This window comes from Pelodiscus sinensis, chromosome 8 (assembly GCF_052426305.1).
Source record: "Pelodiscus sinensis isolate ZL-2025 chromosome 8, ASM5242630v1, whole genome shotgun sequence".
Lineage (NCBI taxonomy): Eukaryota > Metazoa > Chordata > Testudines > Trionychidae > Pelodiscus > Pelodiscus sinensis.
The window spans coordinates 54,632,546-54,658,263 of record NC_143059.1 but is presented as its reverse complement, the minus strand read 5'-3'; positions in this window follow the sequence as shown (position 1 = coordinate 54,658,263).

Genomic DNA, 25,718 nt, shown 5'->3' with positions numbered 1-25,718 from the left:
AGATAATCCATTTGTATTAACTGGCCTCAGTAATTTAGATCAGTCAAGGATCTGGGGACAGATTTTAAAAGGTATTTAGGTCCCTAAAGGTTCAGACAGGTACCTAGTAAGGTTGCCACAAACATCTTGGTGCCTAACACAATTGAAATCAGCTCTGAGGACTTCTGAAAATCCCACTAATCACCTTTCTGTGTCTTTGAAAACCTGGCCTATCTCCTCTAATATTACTTATGGAAATATATTATTTGAAATCAGTTTCCCATACAATCTACAGCATCTCTTCTCTGGACTTTGAGTTTGTGAGGGATTTTCTGTCGATCTACATTAACTCTAAGATCAAACACCAGTCCTTGCTCTGTTTATTCCTTTTGATGCTTATTAATATTAAAATTTACCTCCCCAGCAGACAGCAATCACAAAGATTATATATTACTTAAATTTCACATAAGCCCTATTATGAGGGGCCATTTGGCACTATCACACAGTAATAATAACAATATAATCTTTCACTGTATTAAAATAGCGTTGTGAAAATAAATAGGGAACTGCCTGCTATCTTTCACTTGCATCTCACCATGAATGTGATAACTGATCTTACTAGAATGACACATAGAACAGGAGCAATTATTGATACCCCTATAACAAAAATGAAACTTTTCCACCCAAATTAGCCACACTTGCAAATAGTAAGTATTATTCAAGTAGACCCATTCATTCAATGGGATAATTATATGGATTAAGATAATAGCTGACATGAGTATTGGTGGAAAGAATTAGTTTCTTAAAATCAATAGACTTTTTAGGAGATGTTTAATCAACTAGGACAAATACAAATTGTGAAGAAATTTCTGTTTTCTCTGAAATTTCACATGTTCTTCCATTTACTCTATGTTCAGCATATTAAGACAGCAACAACTGAGGTCTGAACAAGCTTTCCTTTCAACATAAGGAAACAATCTTGATGATTTTCTATATGTCTCATAATATGTCCTGCAGTATGTGGATGAATAGATAAGTTGGCAATAAGTTTTCCTGTCAGATAATACCATGCATCTACAGAAGATTTTTGTGGAAAGAATTTATAATATATATTCTACCATCTACTTTACACTCCATTGAATTTTACTGGATCCAATTTACACTTGAAGAGTGAAATTATAGTTTGTTTTTATCTGAAATGAAACGAATGTATATCTAAAACAACATGGTAAAAGTATTTTCCTGTAGACATAATTATTACATACAAGATTAAAAAAAAGTCAACATCATTGGCTCTACCATATTCATATAGTGATTTATTTAATAGATAGAGGTTTGTAACTGGAAGAAAGGAAAAACAAAGATCATTCAACCTATGAACCACATACTTCAGAGTTTCCCTTAAAAAATAAGGTGAATCAGCACTTCCATTTACATTTTTCTTTGACAATAACATATAAAGTGGGTGTGAGTGGAGATTTTTCATCTCCAATAAATATAAAAGGAATCTTGTATGTTTGGGATCCGATGTAAAATAACTTATGCTACGGACTCTTGGTTGGGTTTAGGAAGGAACCCATTGGGTATCTTCATCTTGATATACATCAAGAGAGTCCTCACCATATAAATCTGTATTTGACTTATGGCAGCCATTACAGCACCCTGTCACCCTAATGTCTTAAACATGATGGACTTCCATCTGAGAGAGAATTATCACGATCATCGGAAATCTGTTTAAACTTTAGAAATGATCCGTCATTTTAATTTGACATCCACAAAAGACAAAATAATTATAATGAAGGTCAGTACTAAAAATCATCAAAGCTCAATCTGAATTTTAAGTGAAATAATTTAAAAAAATCAGTTACCTAATAGTGGAGAAAAAATGAATGTGAACATTTTTGCATATAGACACAAAAGATGATAAGGACTGCATTGACTATGCAGGTGGTGCCTAGAACAAAGCCTGTTGGAGTCAGTGAAAAGATTTCCCATTGTCTTCAGTGCACTTTGGATCAGGCCCATTAAGCTGATAAAACACTTGTATGATACAGGATATGATTAAAGGGAGTAAAACACATGTAAGAAATGAACTGCTACATTACAAGACTTGTTTTTCATACAGTATGGGTGAAATTCTGGCCCACTGAAGTCAAGGGGAGAAGTGGGGGGGATTAACTCCCCCAATGGGAGAAGCCGTCTTGTTGGCATAGAACTATCTTCATTTGAGTGCCACAGCGACACTGCTGCATAGGTGTGTTTTAAGTATAGACCTGCCCTAAGTCAGAAAAGTGGATACCCCTGAAAAACTTCCCCAAATAGTTTTGCCATAGATAACTAAATAATGTTACCTCATTATCAGTAGTTTTACATATATTCTATCTGCTTCCCTATAGAGAATTCCTACTACTATGGTGATAATTTAACCTGATAAGAATTGTTCAAGTTTTCAGTGAATTTATTTGCTCCTCTTCTGCTGATAGCAGGTTCAACTTGGCTGAGAATATTAAATTCTGATTTTTTTTTTAAATGCCCACCACTTTTCAGGTAGTTCTAAGTGATAACACTGGCCAGACTGCACAAAGCACTGAAAGAGCAGATTGAGCTGCTGTATCTATGTGAATTCCACTGTCTTGAGTGGCATCCAACCCACACATTATTCAGGTCCTGGCCTGAATTTGTATATGGGGAGCTGTTCTTCTCCTTGCACTTGAAACCCCCAATATTATAGCTTCACAATGGAAGGTAAAATAAGTTCCAGTGTGAGCATAACATGGACAGGTTAATTTATATACAGTCGTGGCCCCCTTATGCAAATATAAAATGATCACAATGGGGCAGATATAACACCTGTTCCTGCTCCCTCTTGGAGAAGTTGTAGTTATTCACTTGAGAGAGAAGGCAGTTCACTGAACAGTGCATAGTACTGTCCACTGTTCAGGCTACTATCTTATCCTTCTCCAGGTAGGTAGTCATGGTTTTTGTAAGTGCAAATCTGGGGCCTTATAAATACATTGGATTTGCAAACTGGATTGACAAGGACTAAATTATTCTACCAAATAAAAACAATTTCATCACAACATTTCCTAGTGTCTCTCATGAGTTGGCCAACAGATAAGACTAACTAGAAATGGCAGATTGCATGCTTCTCAGCCCTTTAGCAAATAGCAATAGCTTTTCAAAACAACACATTCAGATGATGTGTCATAGAGATCTGCTGTTCCTTTGCCATCAACACAAAATTCTAGTCAGTGTGCAATAGACTTAAGCAATTACAATACAATTTTCTTTCAATCATATGAATCCATTAATTGTTTGATTTTTACATATACCAAAAAAAAAAAACCCCCAAAACCGAAAACCAAAAAACACAACACAACCAACCAAAACCAACTCAAATCTAATTGTCTTCCTATTAGGCAGTAATCAGGAGAGAAAGTTTTATTTCTCAAACCAACAACTACTTGAAAATACCTTCTGCTATAATTAACAATCCCCAAGTAATAACCATCCTTTCAAATAAAAGTGTAGCTGTATAAATGAACAGAATGAATTGTTATAATTTAGTATACATGTAACAATAGGAGCTGAAGACCATAAAGAAATGCATATCTCAAAATGCACCAGGAAAGTTGGCACTTACAAAATGAACATGCATGCAGGGTCAACAGAAATGACATCTATGCAAAAGTCTGAGATAACAAGTTAACCAAGGAGTCCTGTGGCATAGTTAAGGAAGGAAAGTTTTATTAATGGTTTTGTATGGCAGCAGCATTAATAGTCCTGAAATGAGATCAAGTTCCCACTGTGCTCTGGGCTGTATATACTCATAGTAAGAGTATAGAGATCCTATTACAAAAAGCTAATAATCTAAATAGTTCAGACAGGCAAAAGATGGGTGAAAAGGGGTATGATTATCTGTTTTACAAGTGTGGAGTGAGGCACAGAAAAATTAATTATCTGACCCAGCAAAACACTTTAGCACATGCCTAAATTTAAACCCAGGAGTAGTTCTGTTGAAGTTACTTGGGGCTACACATAGACTTAAAATTAAACACATGCTTAAAAATTTTTACTGAATGAGTACCTGTGTAATTTCTAGGAAAACTGTGGCAGAGCGGAGAAGGAAACCAACCTTTCCTGGATCCCTGTTTAGTGTTTTAACCACAAGTCCATAGCTCCTCTTTTTGAATATAAAAGTTATTTTATTATAGAGAAAGAGATATTGCTAATCCCAAGAATAATGTTAATATTCAATGTTAAAATGGCAAACCTATAAAAAGATTAAGAACTGGCGTATCAATATGATTGTCTAGAGCCAGCAATTTCTTCTTATTCATTTGTGTATCTATTTATAACATGTAAGAAAATTCAAACGAGCCATTAGCCAGCAGCCCTGAGGAGACCCCAGGGGATTCTCCAGAAAGAGGAGTAAGATTATTCCAACCATCCAATGCAATATTTATACTTCCATCACTAAAACACATGACCTTGCATCCAATTGAAATGAAAAAAAAAGTGTATTAAGAATAACTATCTCGTGATAACTAGAGAAGTTCCTATATGCCAAATATAACACAAGGGACGTGTAATATTTTGATCTACTGTGTGGCATATTCTATTGCAGTAGTTATAAGTAGCTGGAACCTATTTGGAGGTGGGTGATTATATAAAATAGTGATTATATAAAATAGTGTTTACATTTGGAAGAACTGCTCATTTCAATCTTTATATTCACTATTAATAAATAGTTACAGTATCATGTATTTTTGTATGAATCTTTGAGACACAACTTTGTGCCTTAATTTGAATGACAACAAGGGTGTATGTCTGCAGACTATCATGTGCGTTATGTGCTATTTGTTAGTCTACTGTTTAAAAATACTATTCATCCAATCAGGCCACAGAAATAATATCCCCTCTCTTAGTGACCTATCACACAGAATGAATAATCAATAGCAATCGGACAAATGGAACAGTTTGTGGGCAACATGAAGCAGCTAAAACGTTATTTGCTACTGCTATTTCTGGCGTGCTGAAGCTCCCACTACGTTGTGCTAATAGGGCAGTGAGATAGCTCATCTTACAAGAGCTCTTCTGAAAGGAAATGTTATGTCTGACTTTTTTTTTTAAATAATTGCCTTACGCTGTAGGACACCTTCTACAAATTGTCATAGCATGGCATTTAATTTTATCCAGGTGTCTCCTATAAAAAATATTGTGCCTAACATATTTCATGGCCTTTTAAAAATGGACCCAAACATTTACACCTATAAAATCAGCTGATGGACTTTCAATATAAACCAGATTCTGTTTTCAACTACACGTGTATAAATCTGGGACAGCCTCACAGGTATTGATGGGCTTTCTCTCAATTTAAGGTGCTTTAACTGAGAACAGATGTTAGCTCAGTATGTGCACATCCAGGAGGAACTCAGGATCAGTCAATAAATACTGAATCCAGAGTGCAGGAGGAAGAGAAGACTTCTCAGAGGAGCCACAAAGCCCCTGCTGACATAGAAGAGTAGTCCTTTCAGAAATAATTATTTGAGATCTAGTTGCCAAATGTGAGATATTTCGATTTGAGTAGTGAAGAGCTACATTTCGTCCCAGAATTCAATCCAAAGTTAGGGACAGCAGAAGCACTGCCCCAGAAGCATCTCAGGGTAGAAGCCAAAATTTTCTTCTTGATTCTGTCTTTCTTCAAAGGGATATTAATTTGCTGGTGGCCTACTATCATCAGCTAAGCACTAATTCTTGTGCTCAGCTTTGCTGGCCAGCAAACTGAAGGAGTGGAGTCAAGACTCTGCCCATCCTTTACCTCGCTTAGCTCACTCTCTGCCAGGAGGAGAGAGTAAACAAACAGGCACCACCTAAATACTCAGGAGTTATCCAAAGTAAATGTCCAGGAAGCCTGCATAGTGGCATTGGGATTAGGGTTTTTTTGTTTTGTTTTGCTTCCTCTTCCTCTCCTATGCAGGCATGCAGTATAAGTCACTATTAAACTTCCAGGAATTGTCTTGACGAAGAAAGTGTTATGCCATCTGTAGAATCGTTCTTCAAAGGAACTAAGTAAAACATACAGTGGTGTAGCGAGGGGCAGTGGTGGTGGGGGCAGTTGCCTTCGGGTGCCACACTAGAGGGGTTCCAATTTAGCAGCAGAGGGAAGGACAACACTAGGAGTCCTAGGACCCTGTGGGTGCCGGCCAGACAGAGAAGGGAAGGACAGTGCTAGGACCCCGCAGGCACCAGCCGCTTCTGCACCTGCATGAAATTGAAACTGAGCATGAAGTGCACAAGGCGGGGGTTCAGGCTGAGCATGCACATAATGCAGCTGGTGCACAGGCCCCATCTGCGACTACAACCCCCCCCATTCTCCTTTGCTGTCAGTCGGTCTGAGGCACTGCCCATTGAGCTGCAGCATCTGGGTCCTCATTTGTAGCCTGCCCCTTTGAGAAACCACAGCCACCGATTGGCCAGAGGGCATATCAGTCTGGCTGTAAGTGGAACTGCCCCATGCACTGGAGGGAGCCCCACATGGCAGCAGGACAGGCAAGGGGGAGGGGAGAGTCCAAATTTTGCCTTTGCTCCCCAGCACATAACACCCTTGCTACGCCTCTGAATACATAGGGAGACAGAGATTCTATATTAATACTTAGAGTTGCTTGAGTCAGAACTGGAACAGCAGCTGTGGAAGGAACAGCATTGTCCATAACAAATATATGTATAGAAACAAAACAGGTGATGATCTACTAATCTTTCTAATACAAGTTATAGTATTAGCCAATCGGCTAAGTTATATTAGGAAACTGGCGGGGAAGGGGAATCAAGATTAAAATACGTTTATGAGTAATTTCTTATTTTAACTGGAAGAAATAAACCTTTATCTTTATAACGTTTGCTATAGTAGCTCGTCTGATATGCTGGTATCTATTGGAGAGCTAACATATTTAGTTTTATTGTTTTGTCAAAATATTAAGAATATCAATATATCTCCATAATTCAGTATTATACAAAGAAGCATTTTTTGTGCCATACATAGCAAAGATTGTATTATACTTTTGAGATCACAGGTAATGATGACAAAGTGATCTGTGTTCAATTTCAGCATTAATGTCTGGTTTGAACAAAGCCTGAAATATGGTCTTGGAGCTAAGAGGCTTTAATATTAAGATCTTTAACTGTAATTTATGTGACACAAGATAAGGTTTAGCATAATAAAATGTAATGGGCTCCTAGAATGAAGAGGACTAAGAGACAATTGAAAACAAGGTAAAAATGGTAAATTATAAATAACTGTAAATTTACCTTTATGTTGTTACTCCATTTATTTTTTATTTGTTAGATAGGCTCTATAATTTCTCATTTTGCTACATTTGGAACCAGACATTTTTCAAATAATGCACCTCAGAAATAAAGGGTCGATATTATAGCAGCACGCTTGGGCCACCATCATTAAGGCTGTATTAGCACTTCCATTATAAAATCTGTTTTTCAGTAGATTGTAATTTAGTTATAGAAATTCACTATCCAAGCAACTATCCAAAGAAATTTAATATCTAAGCATTGGGGAGCAAATTAATGTTATCATTATACACTCATATTTGTCCATTAGTTGCCAAAGTATAAAAATAGAACATTTGCAGCACTCCTTTGAGCCCAGAATTTTAAAAGTCACTTTGATTTGAAAAATGAATCACTCTTTTTGGAATGTGGCTATTGCCAGAGTTTTGTAGGCAGAGACAATTATTTTATTTACATGCTGGTTTGCTGACTGGCTGACTGGTTTGCTACTGCTGATGAAGTTCTAAGTAGGTACTACTATACAGCAAACAGAAAGGATGGGTCCTATTGAAGTCAAAGGGAATCTCTCCATTGTCTCCAACAACTTTTGGATCAGCCCACAAAGTCAGTCTTGGAAGAACTTATATATATTAAGGAATAAAGCCTGGTTTATTATTTTGTTTTTGGGGGATTCACTTATGGCAAAATTCTGGTTCTACTGAAATCGTCTGCAGTTGTCTGAAGTCGTCTGAAGTTGTCGAATGGCAAAACTCACAGATGTCAAGAAAACCAGGATTTGACTCTTTGCTTTTTATGACCATATTGTGTGAAAAGCTTTCTCAGACTAGTATCTCCATTTTAAATAGGCCTTACTACAACTTAGTAAGAGATAATTTTCATAGGACATCTGCTTATACAGATCTCAGACTTGTTCTACCATGTTTTATGAGCTACAGCATTGCAACCTTCTTCACTAGTTTCTTGGAGTAGATGAATCATAGAATCATAGAATCATAGGACTGGAAGGGACCTCGAGAGGTCATCGAGTCCAGCCCCCCACCCTCAAGGCAGGACCAAGCTCCGTCTACACCATCCCTTACAGATGTCTATCCAACCTGTTCTTAAATATCTCCAGAGAGGGAGATTCCACCACCTCCCTTGGCAATTTATTCCAATATTTGACCACCCTGACAGTTAGGAATTTTTTCCTAATGTCCAATCTAAACCTCCCCTGCTGCACTTTAAGCCCATTACTCCTTGTCCTGTCCTCAGAAACCAAGAGGAACAAATTTTCTCCTTCCTCCTTGTGACACCCTTTTAGATATTTGAAAACTGCTATCATGTCCCCCCTTAATCTTCTTTTTTCCAAACTAAACAAGCCCAGTTCACGAAGCCTGGCTTCATAGGTCATGTTCTCTAGACCTTTAATCATTCTTGTCACTCTTCTCTGTACCCTTTCCAATTTCTCCACATCTTTCTTGAAATGTGGCGCCCAGAACTGGACACAGTACTCCAGCTGAGGCCTAACTAGTGCAGAGTAGAGCGGCAGAATGACTTCACGAGTTTTGCTTACAACACACCTGTTGATACAACCTAGAATCATATTTGCTTTTTTTGCAACAGCATCACACTGTTGACTCATATTCAACTTGTGGTCCCCATGACCCCTAGATCCCTTTCTGCCATGCTCCTTCCTAGACAGTCGCTTCCCATCTTGTATGTATGGAACTGATTGTTCCTTCCTAAGTGGAGCACTTTGCATTTCTCTTTATTAAACCTCATCCTGTTTACCTCTGACCATTTCTCTAACTTGCTAAGGTCATTTTGAATTATGTCCCTATCCTCCAAAGAAGTCGCAACCCCACCCAGTTTGGTATCATCTGCAAACTTAATAAGCGTACTCTCTATCCCAATATCTACATCATTGATGAAGATATTGAACAGTACGGGTCCCAAAACAGACCCTTGAGGAACTCCACTTGTTATCCCTTTCCAGCAGGATTTAGAACCGTTAACAACAACTCTCTGTCTACGGTTATCCAGCCAATTATGCACCACCTTATTGTGGCCCTATCTAAGTTATATTTGCCTAGTTTATCAATAAGAATATCATGCGAGACTGTATCAAATGCCTTGGAAAGATCATTGGTGAACTTGGAGTCTATTTTACTTGTATCCCAGTCTCAGTCTCAGTCTCCACCTGTGACTCCAATTATGTTTTTGTGATCGGTCACTTTGTGGAAACTCTGGAAATTAGGACTATCTATGCTCTACCAGATAACTATCCAATGCTCTCCTTCATGAATCCCACCTCTTGTTTTAGAACAATAGTAGGATGCTGACCCCCAAAAGTGAAGAGAACACTGCATTACTGAGGATATGCTAATACCCTGAATAATGGCTCTTCCTTTTGTCAGAACATTTTTTGGCACGGCGAATGAACCAGTGATGTATCTAGTGTACTTGACTCCATTGACACCAATGAACACCATTCACATGTTGCACTTTCACAGGTATCCCATTAACATCTATAGGATCAATTTAGTAGGAATTTTTGCACCAGGACTGAACTGGGCCTGCTCAGTTTTACAGGGGTCTTAGTCTTTTCTCATTGTGGCTGGATCAAAATTGGTCATTGAAAGAAGCTCTCTTAGCACAAGAGCTTGAAGCTGTCTGGTGTGATTAAAGTCTCCAAGAACCCTCAACTGACACCATCTTAAAGAGCAAAGAGCCTGATTTAAGGCTCAGTGAGATCAATGGAAAGTCTTCCATTGATGGATGAGTACCAATGGTGAATAACAAGAGGTGGAAGAATAACGTCTTTTATTGCCCTCAATAAACCGTGTTAACAATTCTTAAAAGCAAAAGTCAACTCTTTCTCTGCTCCTCAAGGGTTAGTAATGTTCTTTTAATCTCACTTAAACTTAACTGGTCAAATAGATCTGTAGTGTCTGAAAGGGAGAAATGTCTCCTGAAAATTTAGCTATCATTATTATCAGCTACATACTTATAAAAGCCTTTAAAGAAAAAAGAAATTCTTGAGCTTTAAATAAAATAGTCCTGTCCTTTGTTCATTTCTAAAAAAATGATGAACTAGTAGCACAAGATGGCAGAAAATAGAAATACAAAATAGAGACCCATTTCAAAAGTTCAAAAATATACTAGACAACAATATTATTATGACCAGCATTATTATTTATTGCGTGTTTTGCAGAAACACCTAGAAGACCCAGTCATGGACTTATGCCCCCATTGTACCAAACATACAAATAAAGATAACTCTGGCCCCAAGATATTTACATTCATATCAGAGGATGGAGATTGGCTATGTTTGTGTTAAATGTAAAGGGCTGTACTAAATGATAATGAAGCCTTTTGAGTCCTAGCTTCTATTATTCTAGTTATCTTTCTATATTTCCATACATACAGTAGGCTAATAATCTAATAATATCCTTTCCAAAATATAACAGTGGACTTGATCCAAAGTCCATCAACTTCAATGGGAACTGGATTCTCTGTGTATGCAGAGAGGACTATATTTCAGTTTAGAAAAGGTTAAAAAGAAAGTTTACAGTATTTCAAAGAAGTATCTGTTATGTTCATTTCTTTAATTTCTAATGAAATATGAATGAAAATAAATACATGGTTTTAATAGTAATTAATAATACATGCTGTGAACATCTTATAAATGACTGATACATAATACATGAGTCATACCAATATATTCATTAGCCAAAATTATCATACATAATAATTACATTTTCTGAAAAATTCATGCTAAAGGAACATTTCTGCTCTTAAATACATTTGTGCAGCTTCAGTCAATTTTAATGGAACCTTAACCATGTACCCAAAGACAGAATCAGGTTCTAGGTGTGTATATGCATTAATATATGCTGTGATGTATGTGACACTGGTACACCAGGTACCAGCTTATGCCAAGACTTCTGGGCCTCACTGAACACTGACATAGCATAGCATAGCAAGTAACAGTTCTGCTGACTTGTGTGCTAGCATTGTTGACACAGATGCTAATTTTATAATAATACGGTTAGGCTTGATGAAATACTTGGAGAATGCTATGTGTATTGATCCCCTGTTTAACATCTGTGTCCCATAACAAAGTTGTATCGAGTGTTTGCACTGTAATTGTGCAAATCATAAAACAGAAAAGAAGAATACATTAATGTCAGGTGCTGGTCCTGTTTGCAAGACAGCCCATTGAAGCCAAACCACTCATTAGGAAACATTACAATGACTTTGTTGATTGCTTCATCCTATCCCTTCCCAAGGGGAGACAGGTGTCAACATCTGTCCCATCAGTTGAACTCAGCAGGAAGTTGACCTAGGTTAAGTGACTGGTCTTTTGGGACTGCGAGTAACTTGAATATTGTTGTGATTTTTGGTGCAAGGCAAGCTTTTTTAGGTGGCAAGATAGATCAGAGTATCCAAAGGGACTGTCTGTGATGCCATGTTAAGGTCCTGTAGCGCTTGAGGAGTTGGTAGCTGGTAGATGAAATCTAAGTATAGAACACACCACCAGTTTGCGGATTGTGCTCTGTTTCTAACAGTCTGCTTTGATGTTGGCCTACACAGTTGTGAGCCATTGAAGATAGCTTGACAGTGTACATTAATGTATGCTGTTATGTGACTTTCATGCATTATGATGTATAGAAATCAGCCGGATGGAAACTCCGCATTATTAAAAATCATGCTGTGTGTTAAATGAAATTATGTAGCCCAGGGAAACTTTGCTGCTACCCACTATTCTACATAAATGGCAACTGTTATGATAGGTGACATGATTTATGAGAAAGTTTTCTTATTTCTGGTTTAATTTCCACATAATCCAAATGTCTGCATAAGTAAACACACAGTGTCAATAGTTACACCATTTAAATAAACGTGGCATGTAATTTGCCTTGGAAATTGATTTAAAAAATCTTTAAAAATACAGAGCTAGAGCTGCAGCTACTGCAGAAGTTAAGAGGGCATCCTAAAGCCAACTTATGCACTTTGATAAACTTGGAAGTGATGTGTCCCGCTCAGTTGTGTTGCACAAAGTTAGAACAACCCAAGAGAGCTAGAGCCATTTGTGCAAACTGCTAAAAGCCTCAGAAGCTACAAGCACAGCCAGGGATCAGCTCATCTTTGGGTTTTTCTGGCTGCATCCCCTATTCTGATACAGAGGAAGAGTGGGCAGCACAGAGGTTTATATGCCACTTCTCCAGTAGTAGAGGGCTCTTTAGGTCCTCAGTGAGCCTCCTTTGAACTGGATATGCCTGCTCCATGGTGAGATTCAGCTAACAGAGTGGTGCAAAGCAGCTGCCTAACCAATCTGCTTTTCTGGTTCTGAAACAACAGTTGAGTACATTGTCAAAGAGTTGCCTTAAATTGAAGGATTGGATACTACCCTCAAGTACAAAAGCAGCCCTAATCATCCATCTGTAAAGTTGTTTTTATGAGCCCCCGTGCTGTAGTATCTTAACATCTGTCTTGTTGAATTTAAATGCTTAAAGTGATGATGCTTTCACAGCTTCTCTCGCAAGATTGTTCTCTTAGGTGTGCATGGCACTCTGCAAATATTTAGGAAGACCTGGTCCATCCCTGGAGGAGCTTGCAAGCTAAATTAGGTAAGTACAACTCAAAGGGTTAAGGCTCAGGCATGAAGCACAAGTAACAGCTGTAGTGAGAAGATAAATGTTGGCTAAGTTAATGAGAGAGGTGAGCTTTAAGGAAAATTTTGGAGGAAGAAAATGAGAGTGAAGAGGAATAAGCAAAGTATTTGAATCCTGAGACACAGGGATAAATTCCAATATGGCCCAATAGGTTTATTTTTACTCACAAAACAGAGAAAGTGGATCAATGTGTTAGGCTGTGTCTAGACTACATGCCTCTGTCGTCAGAGGCATGTAGATTAGACACATAGGCAAAGGCAAATGAAGCCGCGATTTAAATGATCGCGGCTTCATTTACATTTACATGGCTGCCGCACTGAGCCGACAAACAGCTGATCAGCTGTTTGTCGGCTCAGCGCGGCAGCCATATAAATGTAAATGAAGCCGCGATCATCTAAATGGCGGCTTCATTTGCCTTTGCGAAAACAACAAATCTACATGGCTCCGTCGATGGAGCCATGTAGTTTAGACGTACCCTTAGTTAGGCAAGGGCAAGACAGCTGTAACTTACATTGTTAGAGGCTTGCCAACATTTTAAAAATGAAACACACATAAATCTTTCATTTGGAAAATTATGTTCCTTTCAATAGCATTGCTGCCTCATTTGTTGGTTGTGTTTCTCTCCTTGTGAAATTTGATTGTGGTCTGGAAAGCACAGGATGATGATTCAGATGGAAGACTATTGTTTTCACTTATTTTGAATGAGAGAAATGTATTATCAGTTTTACAGTTAAATTATCCTGAAAGCTCAGGCCTTTGGAGCATAAATGACATGAGAAAAGGGACATAAAACATTTATATTTCAGACATAAGAACATGTATTACTTATGCCTTCAAATGCTATATTACTTCAGTCTATCATATAGAAAAGTATGGCATCAGTTTAATAAAGGTATTTGAAACAATGTTTTTAATGTAAACATGCTTCCTTTATTAATTACACAAGGACATATTGCTAAGTGTCTCTAGTGTAACAGATTTTAGGATTTGATTACAGCACCATCTACTGGGTATTGAACTTTATATTTTCACTGTGTGTATGTCTCTCTTTCTCTGCTGCAACAAAAGTACATGATGATTTTCATCAGACAGATGCAAAATGTTGAATCATTTCATTATGCCCCAAAGCCCACTGAAGTCACTGAAAAGACTCCTATTGGCTTCAGTGGGATTTGGTTCAGACCCTATTACACAATGATCTTAAAAATAACAGCATGCATTCAATACCAATAAATAAATTGAGGAGAGATCGGGAATGTTTGCCACAGTATGCTTCATATAATTATAATCATGGATCAATAATATCATCAATAAAACCAACTGAAGAGGACACAATAGCAAGGAATAAGTGTGTCCAGCAGCAGACAGAGCTGATATCATCAGCCAAATCCTCAGCCAAATCCCTGAATGACACCAAAGAACAGGTATTAATTTAAGAAAGCAGTTGTACTAAGGGGGTCAATCAAATGGGATTGAACTCCTACCCTTATAGTGTGAATCCCATTTTGTAACACACAAAAAGATTAACAAGTATTTCTTGCTGAAAGTAGGTGATGTTTAACAGCTGATTAGTGAAAACAACATTTAGAACATTCTCTCCAGTATTTACTTACTGTGCATATAAGTTAAGATGTCACTGATTTCAGGGCAACTATAAACATTATAAGGGTACTGTTTTGCTAAGCTTTCTCTTCTTGAGTACACGTGGCTAGCTACACTGCCTTTTACAGCAGAGGTAGGCAAATTCTAGCCCATTGGCCAGATTAGGACCATAGGGTTAATCGCTGGTAGGCCCCCACCACTGTGCCTCCACAAGTATCGGATGATCGCAGCTCTTGTTGACCATGAATTACCATTCGTGGCGAATGCAAATGGTGGGAAGCAGCATCCTGGTCTGTTGATACCTGTTGAGGCACAGATAAACATAGTGATCACTATGTGATTGAGGTACTATATGATGAAGGAAAGCAAAATGAGACCCTAACTGAGTCTATCTCCATGTCTTCACTATGGGGAAGATTGACACTGCTGCGATCGATCTTCTGGAGTTCAATTTAGCGGGTCTAGTAAAGACTTACTAAATCAAACCCATTGGAGCCGGTACTCCTGTTCCTCATGAGGAGTAAAGGAATCTGATGGGAGCATTTGCTCCCATCAACCACCCATTGTGGAGACTGCATGGAAACTTGAAATAAAATATGTTGACTGAATTAAGATATGTTGTAATTAACATAGCTGGAGAGGTATATCTTAATTCAACCTTCCAGGTAAGTATAGACAAGGCTTATCTAGCAGTAGTTCTCTCTTTCAATGTAGACACCCACATTATGACCCCTTACCTTAGGCCAAGTCTACACTATAGAGGAAGGTTAAATTAAGATATGCAACACCAGCTATGTTAATTATGTAGCTGGAGTTGATGTACCTTAATTCCAGTTTCCACATGGTCTCCACATGGTGATCTTCATTGTAGCTTCATTAGGACCATTGCTGGGTGAAAGCTAAAAAAGTGGCCGAGCATTTTCTCATCTTATGGTCAGTTCCATTCTATAAATCTTGAGAAAGACTACTAGTTTTTCTCCCTGCCTTTGCCACTGGTAAGTCTTATTACAGCCATTGTATGCTGATGTCCTAGCAGATGTATAATTCATGGCCATCTCTTCTTTACCATTTACTTTGGCTTTTGTATCATATTTATGGTAACAAATTTTGCTACCTTCAAATGAATCTCTGTCCATTCCTTACTCTGTGGATTCATTTCTCTGGTTCCAGCACTGGTAAAGGACCAAATTCTATTCTCTTTAACACTAATGCAAACACTTTGGTTATCAAGAGTCGACATCAGTGTAACTGACAGATGAATCTAGTCCAAAAACTTCATACATCTTATGAGAGCAAAGTTTCAAGACCAGACTTTAAACCTAGGACTTCACTGCTGTTACATTTTTGATATAATCTACTGAGTAGGAAACACTGTATACTAATTAAACACTATATTAGCTATTAGGTTTTAGGCCAACCTCCCTCAGGTAGGCTATTATTTATTATTTAAGCTTTTGTGGTTTGGATGACATTAATTTTCTGTTTGTTAGGATCTATGTTTTCCTGTACTTGTTTAAGTAGAAGCCTACACTGAATGGCTAACTCATACTATGAGTCATATTACTTTCAAAATATGGTAATAACCACACTGAGAATTAGTTTCTTTTCACTCTAATTAATACCAATATATTTTCTTACTGATTTCCTAATTTCACTTAAAGGCTCTTCTATTGAACATTGTATTGCAGGTCATTATTGAAAGCCATGTGTTATAAAGGTTTATGGCCCATTTTAAAAGTATATCATTAGTTCCCTATTTACTCATAATATGATAGGAGCCTTTGCTAGTTAAAGTATGGTTTTCTTTCCTTCTTGGACAAGTTTCTGGTGTACTGACAGTCCATTCCAATTGCAAGAGATCAGTTGGCTCCTTACCATATCTCTGCAGGTTTGTTAATTTAGCCTCTTCTCAAGCCAGGAGATCAGGCAGGAATGGAAGAGGAGTCATGGACTGAATCAGGGAGTGAATCAGAAAGTTCCATACCAGGGCTAAAGGCAAATAGCCAGCCCCCCAAGTCAGTCTGGTTGACCAGGCAGCCAGCTCAATTCCGATTCTGTTCCCATGGGTGCTGGGGAAAGAGAGACATCAAGAGCTGTCTCAGGAGGCCAAGGAGCTGTGGCCTAAAACCAGGAAGAGAAAAGAAGCATGAAGTACAAGAGGAAGTTGCCTGAAGACACAAGGGTCCCAAGTGAGGAAGCTGATGCCCAGGGCAACAGGCAGAACAGAGAGTAGGAACCCACTGTGACTGGCTAGACCCTGTTAGGCAGGACTCTGTGGAAGGTAATGAACAACTGTACCAGAGACAGGGAGACCTGTGGAAAGTGGCCTAGGAGATCAGAGACACTGTAAGAAAATGAGACACAGTCACAGAGACCTGGCTAAAGAGAGTGAGTGGAGTAGCTGGGAGGGAGCTGAGCATTGGGATCCCTATAATCTGTACTCTGATTCTGCCCCCAGACCAGCCATGCAAGAAACTGTAATTAGCACTGGCCATGGGGAGCTCTCAGCAGGCCCTGAGCGAGGGAGAAGGTTATGAGTCCTGTTGGGTAATTGCAGCTGGTTCTGAGGCGGCTTTCTGGTGCAGTCCTGAGGCAAAGAATTGTGTGAGCTGTGCACAGCCCAGGATGACGATGGCCACACCTCTCAGCAGGCAGGGAGTCTGGAGCTCAGAAGAGGAAAGACATTTTTATTTTATTTTTTTAATTGATTTGAGTTGGTGGGTCCAGATAATGATAAAGTTATTACCCCAGTTAGAGATATGTTTATTGTTGGGAATACATCTAGTCACCCTGTGGGAATATACCGCCTCACAGATAGATCTGACATGGGTCAGAGGACACCTGGAGAAGAGGTACTGCAGTGAGAGTACAAAGCAATTTGAAGCTCCTTTGCTGTAGCCTCCAATGTTTAGGCTCAGTCCTGAGGTCTCATGACCAGCTGTGATGTCCCTCAAGATGGAAGGTAATTGCTATTGGGTTGGAGCTTTAAACCCAACTCCAGAGTATTCTGAGGACAGCACAGGCTTCTTTTTCTTTTGTAAGGCTGGAGCAGAGCAGCAACTACAATTTCATCTAGAGGTGATTGAGCCCAATGGCTACATCAGTACTGCCAGAATTTATGGCAGTAATGCCTCCTTCATATTTGTATATTGGGAAGCTGGTGGCGATATATTCAATGGCTTGTTGTGGGCAGCCACACTCACTGGGGAGGCCTTCATTTTCCATTTGTGCATTCAGTGTCCACATGTACCGTGGTTAGTTTGGATTTGGTTCAGAGCTGAGGTCCAAGCCAAAAACTTTCTGCATGGAATCCAGCACAAAGTGATATTTTTTAAAGTCTTGTTTAGCCCAATCTACACTGAATAGGTATGATCCTGCTGATGTAGCAGTGCTAGGCAGATAGGGGGAAGGAGTTCCATTGGAGTTAGTAGTGTCAGACCTTTTCTCTCTCCCCACCCAGTTTAGTGATAGAAATGTAGCCGTGTTAGTCTGGGGTAGCTGAAGCAAAATGCAGGACAATGTAGCACTTTAAAGACTAACAAGATGGTTTATTAGATGATGAGGTAGTGGGTCTGGCCCACGAAAGCTCATCATCTAATAAACCATCTTGTTAGTCTTTAAAGTGCTACATTGTCCTGCATTTTGCTTCACCCACCCAGTTTGTTCCTCTGGGTAATGCCAGAGCAATGAGAGACAGATTGCTTTTCATCCCAGTGAGATGACTTACGGTTGAGTAGGGTCCAATTTTACGATAGCACTGTCTCTAACCTTGTTACACAATGGTCCTTGCCCAGCTGCTGGAATCAGAATAAATGTTCCAAACTAGTGCCTAGCTACCAAATAGGCCTTCACAGAGTTCTCAGATATTAATTCTATCTCATGTCCAACAACAAGTTTTACCTCTCACACCCAAACATAAGACAACATTAACTCAACACATTACCTAGCATTCTTCGCAAACTTCTTTGTCACATTGCCCAGCAAGACAACACACTAGCAGGCTCTCTCCTCCTCACAATAGTATCTCCTCATTCTCAACAGTCCAACTGAGGTAAAAAAGGTTCTTAAGCCTTATTATACACATATTCTTTACAGGATTTATTAGGAATCAACCACAACTGCACCCGCTATTTGTCCATAGGCCATTTTTTCCTCTCCCATGCAAATCTCCTTGGAAGAGCTCATGCTAACAATGTAAGGAAAATTGTTGGAATTACAATTTGCTTTTGTTTTCTGTGGCATGGAAGGAATTGTGGGAAAATCTAAAAGTGAAGATTTTTTTTCTGCAAGGACTTCTAGCTTAACCAAAGGAAGGATGATGATTTTGATGGCAACTCAATAAGCTGTAGTTTCACCAGTAAACAGGCACTAAGCAGCTGAGATTTTCGGAAGTTTTTTTGTTCCAAACTCTATCTTGCAACAGATTCTTTCTGTGTTGTCTTTGGCATTATACAACTCATCTGCTTTTCCTGCTAGAGCTGAAACAAATGAAAAAAAAAACGATGCTATTGTTGATGGACATACTGTGTAAAATTTTTAACCTCTTCCCACTGGCTGGGTTTAAACCCTACTCTCTCAAACCAAACCCAACAACCAAAACAGTTTGGTGTATGCCATCAGAAATACGCATAATAACACTCTGTCTGATCTACAGGAAATGCAGTGATGCCCCAGAACATTATAAAGATGGAATGCCTTCTTCCACCTGTCTGAGTTTTACTAAGCTAGTAATCCACAGTTTAAAGAACTTTTTAAATTTAATAAAGAGGTTATTTTAAACTTAGATCTGCAAAACACTCATACCTCCAGCACATTGCCTCTGTGAAATATCCCTCTACATGAAAATATAGACAGTTAGTTTTTTCTTCCAAAGTGAAACACTGCAAGGTCTTTCATTACTGGTTTATTATGCTTTCTGTATCTTTGCTCATTTTTCACCAGTATTGCATTAAGTATTGATATTGATTTCTTGTAAATGGTTCTGAAATGGATGGCTCACAGTTTTTGTTATTGTTCTGTAGCACTTGTATGTAATTTATTATAGCTGCAATGGAACCTGCCCCTTGCTGCCAGGGCTTAAATTAAATGTGCCATGTTTTGGCCCCTCATAGTCACATACATTTCTCATTTTAGATCTAAAAGTACTGTGTATAAAGTTACTTCTTTGGTATTGTGTTAAAAGTACATTTCAATAACTTCCTTAATTAATATCTAATTAACTGTATTTAGTCTCCTTGATTATGGAAGCAAATTGGTGTCCAGTAAAGTCAAACTGAGTAGCTGCTATTCACGACCTGCTTGCCTCTCTCCAAAGACCATTCAAGAGTGCATCACCATGTATCATTTTCAGTGTGTTGAACAGCTAGGGCCTGTCTTATGAAAATTGTCCTGATGAGGTCATTGGGGTCTGAAGAGAATTTGGCTCCTAAAGTACATTGTAGCTCTTTTTCTGTTCAGAAACTGGGCCAAAACTACACCCATGCAACCCCAATGATTTCACTAGTAATGAGGAGTAGAGAGAATATTTTGTGTAGAAGACTGTTCACTCACATTGAATATTACCTCTTAAATGAGTCATTCTAGTGAAGTTATTGAGTATACTTTTGCCGTAAACCACTGCTCAGTATTACTCAATAAGCTGGTCACCTGGGAGTAAAATATTGTTTTAATCCAACTGTAGAAAAGCTAAGAAATTCACAATTCCAAATGTTTCATTGTTTCCTCCAATAATGGTTTTAAAAGAAGAAAACATTGATTGATTGAACATTATCAAACACGCATGGTGCTGAGAGATCCTTCCTGTAAATACATTTCTCATTTGTATTTATCACCATGCCCAATGGAAACAATTATTTCTGTTTATAGAAATGAACGAGCAGATTTTGACTGTCACCACTTCAGATTCCTCACTCTAGTATTTTGAAATGGGGACATGAAGGGATTATCTCACTCCCAGCTTTCTGTCTCTACCAAATTTGTCTCTCCAAATTTGAAGCCTCCTTTGAGCTTGAAGTCCAAGCCAAATGGTCCTTCCCACCCTGATAGGCCTTGACTTTATGTGTCTATTATTAATCTGTTTTTTTAGTATATGAGCAATTTACAGAGATGCTGCAACTGTAGCTAGCATTCAATCCATGTGCAAACAGACTGAGTTCCAGATGACTCCTTGAAATTCTTCCCTCCATCACCATTGCAGGACTCATGCATTTGCTCCTATTACTTGTTTAATGCAGTTGCTCTTCTGTTTAAACAATCAGTGATGTTTCTAAGCAACTAGTACCATGCCCATGAAATTGTCTTGGTGCAAAATGCAATACTTACATATTATTTAATAAGTCATTTATAAGGAAGCCCCAAATCTTTAACATAAGTTTAACATAAAGCCTTTGGAAGAAGTCTTAGTTCTATTTTACTGAATCAATCCAGTTGCCATTTGAGGAGCTTTGCTAGATTTCTGTCCTTGATGCTTGGCAACACTCCCTATTCTTCCAAGGAGAATTATTTTTCCTACCAATTATTTTCCTTGCATCATGGCTGGATGTAACCTGCAGGCCTTTGTAAATGAGGTGTCTTTATTCCATTCAAGAACAATTTAAAAACAAGCAAACTCACAATCATATTTCAAAAATTCAGTATTTAGGCAGCACAACAGTTGAATTCACTATTTGAATAGCTGGTATGAATATACACAATATAATGAAAGGGTATAATGTTCAGGCAATGCATAGATGATGCAGACACTTGCTATTCTGTCACAGCATGTATGTATGGAAATGTTCCATGTATATACTTCCTTCCCTTATGCAGGCCCTCTCAAAGGTCAAAGAGGCCCAGGCCACTTCCAGCTTTTGAGGCTCCTAGACATTATAAAAATAAAAAATAACAACACTGATCCAGTACCACCCACTAGTAGTGGAGAGGACACATTCACCACAGTCTCTAATCCTGTACCATCAGAACCAATATATTTTTATTAATATTTATGAACATTTTAACTCTTTCATATGGCAAAAACTATATTAATAAAATTATAACTTATTTGCTTAAATTTGCAGCTCTAAGCTAAGACCGCGTGTCAAAATTTGGTCCGATAGGGATGTATAAAATCAAATTGTGAAACTTATCAAATGCCAAAAAATTAACAAGTGTCCAAATTTGAAGCCTCCTTTGAGCTTGAAGTTCAAACCAAGTGGTCCTTCCCACCCCGATAGGCCCTGACTTTATGTGTCTATTATTAATCTGTCTTTTTAGTATATGAACAATTTACAGAGATGCTGCAACTGTAGCTAGCATTCAGTCCATATGCAAACAGACTGAGTTCCGGATAACTCCTCCAAATTCTTCCCTCCTGCAACCTGTGTTCTTTCCTCTAAGTTCCATGCAGGTTGTTACAAGAAGGATCTTCTATTCATGAAATGGCCCTGTCAGCAATGCTATCATTTACTGATATGGGTAATGGAGGCAAGTTATATAGAATTTTGTGACTTTAAAAGATTGTCTTTTTTGAGAAAATCCGGGGACCAGGATGTCTTTGGCGACTCAGTCTAGGCGCAGACTGGCTCTTTACCTGATGCAGGGCTGGCCTTACCATGAGGCAAACTGAGTCGGCTGCCTCGGGTGCCAAGCTGTGGGGGAGGGAGGAGGGTGCCACTACGACCCAGAGTGTAGAAAATTGTGTCTGCTCCTGTGGGGGCACTGGGGCATAATTTGAGCTCCCCACCTCAGGTGCCAAAATGTTGTGGGCTGGCCCTGCCCTGGTGACTTGCACTTTTATAATTACCTCAATACAGGGTATCAGTTAACAAAGATGGTCAATTTTCTCCTCTTTTACCAGATGTTAAAGTGGTGAACTACAGCAGAAGGAACAAGTTACCCAGTGGTTACCGTGATAACACTGGATGGGGAAAAAAAGCCTTCAGATTTGCAACAAAACAGGGCTTCATTCTGTGCTGGCTAGTAGTTACAGACATACAGTAAGGCTGTGTCTACATTGGCATCCCTTTCCGGAAAAGGGATGCTAATGAGACACATCACAATTGCAAATCCGCGGGGGATTTAAATATCCCCCGCGGCATTTGCAGTTACATGGCTGCCGCTTTTTTCCGGCTTGGGGATAAGCCAGAGAAAAGCACCAGTCTAGACGTGATTCTCCGGAAAATAAACCCTTTTCCGGAGGATCTTTTATTCCTACTTGAATAGGAAAGGGTTTATTTTCTGGAGAAAAAGCGCTATTGCATCCACACTGTGTTTTTTTAAAAGAGAGCATCTAGACTCTGTCAAAAAAGTGGCTTGCTTTGTAGACAGAACTGTCTGTAGTCCAGATGCTCTTTTTCGACAGAGGCTTTGTCGACAGTATCTGTCGACAAAGCCTCTGTCGAAAAAAGCCTGTAGTTTAGACGTACCCAAGGAGTCTTCATTCACTTTTGTTCACTCTTGACTCAGGCAAACTTCCCATTGGATTCATTGGGAATCTACCAGATTATGGAGTGAATAAAACCTGAGAACCTAACTTTCCTCTTTGCGTCCCTTGGATTTTTACTACAGAAAGTGCAAGGAAGGAGTGCTACTTCTATGGTATGATTCACCCTTCCACACCCCCAGTAAAGCTCTACAGTAGAAGTTCAGTGAGGTTTCAGCAAAACCGGCAGGGAGGTAGTAGGCTCTGGATTTTGCCCTACTATCTTGCAGGTCAAACTCCAGCATTGTAAGTGTGTACAGAATTTACTCAAAATTGGTCAGGTTTTCCCATCACAGCTCTGAGGGGAATTCTGTGAGCAGTTGCAGTTGGAGGATCTCTTGATTGGGAGTTAAGTGAACATTTCCCTTGGTGGTGCATGAATACAAAAGAAATTGCATGAGCTGAAACATGTCTACTTCCCAATACCAGAATAGCCATTTAGAGGGGACCAGAGCTCTCCCAGAGCCCAGGTAATTAAAAGCTCCAAAAAAGTGGCTGCATAAACTCCAAAAGTACCATACCCTTCTGCAATATTTAGGTACAGCAAGATAAATGATCTAAGCTGTGATGCTGATTGCCCTTAACTGCCACTGAAGTTAATGTAAGCTGAGGGTGGCCAGTTCCTCAGAGGTTTGGATTCATATTAATTATTAGTCCTTGCCTCGAATTCCAGTGTTTATTTTAATGAGGCTCCCAAGATTATTTTATGAGTTTCAGGTATTTACTTTTCATCACTTTTATTGTAGTAGGAAATTTATACAAAGAAGTAAAAACAAATAATGAAAGAAATCATAAATAAGACAGATGCCCTAGTCAGAGCCTTAATTTCATTAACGTTGTGATGACACACTAGGAATTCCTCCCCCCATACATCCACTTGCTCTTTAGCATCCATAGACATTTTATCATCATTTGTATTACAGTCATGACTTAGTGCCACAGCTAGGGAAGGACCCACTTAAGACCACAAACTAAGTCACCAGTAAGGCGGCTCCTCCCTAACCTCATCCCATTTCTGAAGGAGGCCCTCTCAGTGGGACCAGTTGCCAAGGGTTTGGTTGGGGTGAGCTGACTACAGTCTGCAGTGTAAGTGGTTGAAAACCAAAGGGGAGGGGAAAGGGTTCGTTCACAAGGGTATAATGCAGTGAAAGTGAGCAGAGGATGAGACAGGGTAATGGGATGAAACTGAGGAAAGGAAAATGTCAATTGTATATAATGAAAAATCTCCTAACAACAAGAAGTATTGCACTGTGGAACTCTTTTATACTAATGACAGAAACCCCACTGCTTCACATTTCCCATCTGGTCCTAGAAGACCTAAGTGCCTTCATTTCCCATTGGTGTCGGTAGGGATTGAGTATGCTCAGCCTTTAAAGCTAGTCTGTGCATTATACTGAAGTATATATGGCAGGAGGGAATTTTGAATTGGTTGGGAGAAGGACTAAAGTGAGCTAATAGAACTTTTACATCTCTAATTTGAATAACTGTCTCCTGGAACTAGTACAATCTTGTCCCATCCAAAGTACTGTGTATAGTGCACTAACCCTACCATAAGTTATAGGCAGCTTTAGTATCAAGGCACTACAGTCTGACTCAGGTGCATGTACTAAGCCAGATTTGGCTGTTGATAATACCAGTATAAAACTGACATTATTCCACTATCCTTAGCTTAGTTACCCCATTTACACTATTGTAACTCAGAGCAGACCCTAGCAGTTCATGAACATAAATCTCTCCATGGCTGCTAGCAGATGGGTTTGAAATTAACTTTTTTAGGTAAAAATAACATTTGTCAACAGCAGTACCCACCTTTTAAAATCTAATATCTCAAATGTTATCTTTCCCCTCAAAGTTCTAAAAAATCTATGAAGTCTATTACAGAATAGATTGCAAGTTCTTTGGGTCAGGTACCATCGCATTGTTCTGGATCTGTATAGTACCTAATACAATGGTGTCTTGCTCCATGACTGAGGATCCTACGTGTTACCCTAATACAAATCGTAAACAAAATATGATATCTTGTTTGCTAATTGTATTGATCAAATGAAAGCAAGTTCTAAATGGCACCAGCACCGTGTGTAATATGCAAATTTCCATTCATTTTACGCTAGTGGTTTTTTTTAAATGATCAAAATTCTTCTTGTGATACTTAGTAAAGTAATTTTCCATGGGACTTAGTTCTTGCATGCCACATCTTACACTGGAGAATACTACGATTTGCGGTTTCAGTTTGCTATAAAATGTCAAGAAGTTTTTACTCAAAATTACAGCTAGCAAAATTGATGTCCCTATGAAGTTCACATGGAGCTTTTCATTGCGAAGAAAATGGATTGGAAGAATATTGAAAAGAACTAAAGCTTTTTTTTTTTTTTTTTTTTTTTTAAAGCACAGATCATTCCTCCTGACAGGTTAGTTTACACTAATAAGAATGGAATCTCTATTGTTATTTTTCACTCTCAGTCACTGTCAGTTTGTTCAACATCCTTAGCATCATCAGATCCAAAATCTGGAGCTTGTGCCATAAATGGTGATGATGTGTTTTGCATGAGCACAGTGCAGCGGAAAATCTCCGCATCAAGTTATTAATCTGATCTATCAGTATTGGTGTCCTGCACCTCAGCCTCAATGCAGGAAATTAAATGATGAGATCTGCACGGGAACTATTTCATAATGCTTTAAACAAATGAACTTCTTAACATTTTATGATCTCTGAAAGA